This window comes from Gossypium arboreum, chromosome 10 (genome assembly GCF_025698485.1).
Source record: "Gossypium arboreum isolate Shixiya-1 chromosome 10, ASM2569848v2, whole genome shotgun sequence".
NCBI lineage: Eukaryota > Viridiplantae > Streptophyta > Magnoliopsida > Malvales > Malvaceae > Gossypium > Gossypium arboreum.
In genome coordinates this window covers 41,318,759-41,324,766 of record NC_069079.1, presented here as the reverse complement: position 1 = coordinate 41,324,766, position 6,008 = coordinate 41,318,759, and the positions used below count along the sequence as shown (strand labels likewise).

Sequence of the window (6,008 nt, the reverse complement as noted above, 5' to 3'; positions counted from 1 at the left end):
TAGGGAAAATTAACGGATCTTAATTTGGAGCTCCATAGCTCCAGATATAAATAATTTTGTATCTATGACTCGAGTAGATAGCTTGACTGGAATTTGATCATATAGTGGAATAATATGCAATTATAATTGTGATACCTTGAGAGCATGTTGTAAGAATTTGGTAAAAGCATATTAATAAAATTGATTATTATTTTCATATGAACTTACTAAGCTTTATAGCTTACTCCCCTCCCTTTCCCATCTCTTATAGGTTAATTTTGCTAGCTCGGGTTGGAGATCGTCGGAGATGTCATCACACTATCAAGTTATCACGTTAGGTAAAAACGGATGCAACCCTCTTAAGTTTATGACATGTATAGGGACTAAGTCCCTTTGTGAATATGTCTTTATAAGTTAGTCAAATGTATTGGCTTGTAAATGTTAATAGATTGATGTTGCAGGTAGCCATGCAAATTTGCTTATATAGGTTAAACGGTCGTAAATCAAATTTTATATACATTTATGTGCCAATGCTTTGAAGACGTGGATTTTGTTGTAAGGCATGAATGCTTGAAGATTTAAATTAGATTTGTTGGCATGTTGATAACCACATTATAAATGGATAAATTGGAGGTAAACCAATTATATATATTATATGTGTTTTGGTAAGTTTGGACTTGAATAAGAGAAATGTCATGTGCATGCATGTGTTGTTGTGAGGACGCCATACTTGTGCCTTGATTGTGGATGTACAATTGCTCAATTAAGTATGTTAATTTCTATAGAGATGTATAGGTGTATGTGTACAAATATGGGTGGCAAATGGCTTGGAAAATAGCCTTGTATTTGTCCACACGAGTAGACACACGGACGTGTGTCTAAGCCGCGTGTCCCCTACATCTTGTACTTTAACTTCAAATTAGCCACCCTGGCTGAGACACGGTCGTCTGTCTCTACCATGTGAGGGTCACGACCTTGGGACATGGGCGTGTGCTTTGGCCATGTGCCCCAAATTTGGTGATAACGTCATAAACAGAGAGTTACACGGGCTAAGGGCACGGGCGTGTTCCAAGCCACACGAGCATGTGTGACCACACGGCCTACCCGCACGGCGTGTGACCCTGTTTCATGATGAAATTTTTTATGTTTTCCCAGAAGTTTTTAAAGTTTCCAGTTTAGTCTCGAATCATCTTTGATGCGTGTATAGGGCCTCGTAAGCCCGTTTAAGGGACGTCATACATATCTATGAATGTTTTTGTTTTGGAAAAAATTTTATGGTTGATTTTATGTGATTATGTATGTTTAAGTCTGGTAGTGCCTCATATCCTGTCCTGATCTCAGATATGGGTAAGAGGTGTTATAATGTAAATCAAGCTCGTATTTCATAATTCTCATTTAGGTACCTGTACCACTCACTGCATGGTCATAAGTTCTTTCATTTTGATACAAACCATAAATCTTCCGTTAAACCATTTGGAATACTACAGGATATTCATTAGCCCCAAACATGGGATAAGATGCTGACGCCATGTCCCAGATATGGTCTTACACTGGCTAGCACATCAAAGTCAATGCAATGTCCCAGACAGGTCTGACACTGACTTTCATATATTGAGGTCGATGCCATGTCCCAGATAGGTCTTACACTGGCTCTCATCTATCAGTGTCGATGGCATGTCCCAGACAGGTCTTACACTAGCTTGTATATCTCGAGGTCGATGCATGTCCCAGACATGTCTTACACTAGCTCTTGTCTCAATGCCGATGCATGTCCCAGACATGTCTTGCACTGGCTGGTATATCTTGAGGCCGATGCATGTCCCAGGCATGTCTTAAACTGGCTCTCAATATGTGGCCGATGCATATCCCAGACATGTCTTACACTAGCACATATATCACCCAATGTCATTGCATGAATATTCCTAATCTTCAACTGGAAGTCTTCATTATATAAATTCTCATTCCTAACGCAAATCAACAATTCATACCATACTAATCGTACAATACAAGATAATATTGAATTAGCATTATTTACGTACAACTTACTCGTTTCTATGGAATATCATATTCCATCAAATTTCTAATGTATTCTATCTTCACATGAATGTTATTAACGTTTGGCATCACTTTTATCATACTCAATATCACCAACATATAATTCAATATAACCAAAGCAAGATAGATTTCATGTAATTTTAACAATAACATGGATAACATGCTTATTTAATCACACCAACTTACCTCGAATGCAATTTCGGCTAATTACTCCATTTTAGTCCATAACCTCGTACTTTCTGATTTAAGCCAAAATATCGATTTTCTTCATTTGCAAGGGTGAAGAGTGACTGATTTTTGAGCTTTGAAAGTATCTTCTGTGGGGAAGAAGAAAGATGAAAAGATGATACCTTTTGTTTTATTTTATTTTATTTCTAGTCAAAATTAAGTTACCAACTTCACCTAATTTTGACTTTTCTACTTTCTTTCTCTCTATGGCTAGCGTAGCCTTTCTTAAAGGTCTATTTTCTCTTTAAAGACCCCAAATTTTGATTCTCTAGCTATTTAACATATTTAGCTAGCAAATCACAACTTTTGCCCTTTATGCGATTTAGTCCTTTTTCTAAATTAAGCTCACAAAAACTAAAATTAATTCACCAAAATTTTCATGCACTCATATAATCATGTTATAATACCCAAAATAATATTAAAATAATTTCTTGACTTCGAATTTGTGGTCTCGAAACCACTATTCTAACTAAGCCCAAAATCGGGCTGTTACATGGTTAGCTCGCCTTTCTGTACATCAATTAATGTCCTATCAATAGCACATATTGGTCAGCTTCACATTCTAAAATAACGAACTCCATAAGAAAGATAAATTTAACTACTCTTACTAGCACATCTTCAATTTTACCTTCCAGATGCGCGTAGGTTCGATTAACCAGTTACAACATAATAGGTCTAGCTTTTCCAATTCTTAGCTTCCTTAAAATAGGTATTATATTTATACTCGCTCCTAAATAACATAATAACTTACCAACATAATGATTTCCAATTGAACATGGGATAGTGAAACTCCCTGGGTCCTTCAACTTAGGAGGTAATTTATTCTTCAATATTGCTGTGCACCCTTCAATGAGAGTGACAATCTCCAATTCTCCCATTCTGCGCTTCTTTGACAATATATCTTTCATAAATTTCACGTAGTTGGGCATTTGCTCCAAAGCTTCAACTAGTGATGTGTTGATATGGAGTTGCTTCAAAACCTTCAAAAATCTTTTGAACTAAATATTCTGCTTGGAATTATGAAATCACTGAGGAAAGGGTAAAGGTGGTCATCCTTCAGGTTGCTGATTTTTTTTATCGTGGCATTCTTGTTGACAACATGTTTTGATTCTACCACAACATTTTGTTGCTTACCCGTTTTAGGTTCAGTATGTTTTTCAAATGATTATGGGATCTTTACTTGGTTGTTTTTCCTCTTCTGTCGTGGCATATTGAGCAACGTTAATAAGCTGAGTTCTGCTTCTAAGAGTGATGGCCTTGCACTGCTCCTTCCCTTGTGATTTCAAATTCTTAGTATCACTTTGCAACACTTCTTGTGGTCTCGAATTGAAAGCATTCACTATTTGCCCCACTTGATTCTCAAGAGCTCAGAGAGACGCAGCCTGGCTCAGAATTACAACATCATTCTTAGCCATATATTTCTTCAGCAGGGCTTTAATTGATGATGGTGATGATGATGATGAAATTGATGCCTGACCTTACTAGACATTTTTCCTCGACATAGGTTGAGTATAACTAAGAGGTGCATTGATGGCATTCTATTTGTTTTATTGTTAAAATTCCCCGCCCCGTGATTATTCCAACTAAAGTCCAGATGTTGCTTCCACCCAGGATTATACGTGTTGGAATAGGGGTTATTATTTTGGTTGAAATTACCCATGTAGCACACGGATGCTGGATTTGATGGGCATTCATCAAACACATGATCTTCACCATAATAAACACACAATAGTTCAGTTGATTTTATCTCTTTGATTGGAGTAGGCCTTTTCATTGTTTTAATCATATTAGCCAAAGAAGATACCTAGGCTGTCAACGAAGTGATTGTGTCCAGCTCTATATTACCGATAGCTCTCTTGCCCGTCCCAACCCTTGTGTTAGGGTATTGATAATCATTGATGACAATTATTTCCAAAATCTTATATGCTTCATTATAAGATTTATCCAACAAAGTACTATTGGTCAAGGCATCAACGACCATCCTCGTATGTGCATCTAGCCCATTATAGAATATCTCCATCTGAGTCTAGTGTTGGAATCCATGCATCAGAAATTTCTAAATTAGGTCTTTAAATCATTCCCAAGCTTTATATAGTGTTTCTTCCTCCAATTGCCGAAAAGATGTGATGTCATTTCTAAGCTTGACATTCATATTTGGGGGATTATACTGTGGCAAAAACCTCTGACAAAGATCATTCCATAATGCCACTGTTCCTGATGGCAAAGCATTCAACCATGCTCTCGCATAATCTTTTAAAGAATATGGAAACAATTTAAGTCGTAGAGTTCTTTCAGGAATACTCTATTACCTAAACAAGTCACAAACCTCTGGAAAAAGTCATAAAAGCAGTCTTGGATTTTCAGTAGACAGTCCACAAAACTATCCTACTATTAGCAATATTAAAACATTACCAGTTTTAGCTGAAACTTCTGAGCCTGTATTTGTGGTCTGACTATCCCTTGATTCAGATCATCCAAAATTGGCACAACATGTTCTCGGATTGTCCTATCTTGATCATCTATCACCCCCACGAACATGAGGATTGTCACCTTGACCATTGAAATTACCATTCAAACCAAGTATCACCCTACAAATGGGAGGATTAGCATCAGGACCATTCGGATTATCATTAAGGCCAAGATTATTCCCGTTCCTAGCCAGTTTTCGCAGTTCTTTCCGTCTTCTTCGTCAAGTTCTTTCAAGGTTTAGACCAAAAGGATATTATTTGTTAGCAAGAATGCCTCTTCTCATGCACAGATGGAAAACTTGTAAAAATTAAATTAAACTAAGTTAAATAAATTAATGAAAATAAATAAAATAACCAAACCAAATTACACCAAATTGTCAATCCCCAACAACGGCACCAAAAACTTGTCGTGTGTGAATATGATATTAGAATTAAGTAATAAAGTGATAAGTGAGATCATCTCCACAGGGATCGGATTAGGTATAGAAAAGGTCAAGTTATGATAATGATTAATGTTATTGCAAAACCGCATTAAGTACGCAGTGGTAAATTAAAATAATAAGGAGAAGTGCAAAAAGTATATGAATTAATATCGAAAAATATTAAGGCAAATAAAGAGTAAAAATGCAATGGAAATTACGAGAATAATTACGTGAATAAAATGCGAGAGAATAAATAAATAACTAAGAATGCTATGGCAAAGATACTACGGCAAATGATAGAAGGTCTACAATGTTGATTGGAAGGTTGGGATTACTAAGAATCTGCCCTTACTTTCAATAATAAGTTGGCAAAATGGTATTTAACCTAATGCTCAGAAGAGACCTAATGTGATCTTATTCTTTTGAGAGCAAGATCTCAGGTTATTTGGCCTGTGTTTATAGGCCTTAGCATGACACCCTGCATATTTTGTCTTCATTCTATACAAGCGTTGTAGTAGGTCTAGAGTCTACTGCAGGTATTTGGTCAAATACCCACTTGTATCATTCAATTTCAGTCCAACTAATCCAACCTTTTCAGAATTAGATTTAGTTTATGGGCATACTATACACTCATCTATGTCTAGGGACTATATGCATACAACTAGGAAATAAAAGTAATTGAATGAAATAGTAGATTAAATCAAATATATGCTTCAACCATCAAAGAAAATAAAAGTTTTATCATGTAATCCCAACCCTATAAGATTTAATTCATGTGTTGGTGAATAAAATTTAAGTTCAAAATAACATCCAACATTGTTTTGATCACTTCAATTCAAAGGAGAATAGATTAAGA

General features: G+C 36.0%; 1 non-coding gene across 1 annotated transcript; it reads left to right on the top strand.

The window, feature by feature from the left end:
- Window positions 1-4,298: 4,298 nt before the first annotated feature.
- LOC128282850 (small nucleolar RNA R71) lies at window positions 4,299-4,405 on the top strand. Its single transcript, XR_008273203.1, has one exon. It is a non-coding gene; the product is annotated as a small nucleolar RNA R71 (small nucleolar RNA).
- Window positions 4,406-6,008: the final 1,603 nt, after the last annotated feature.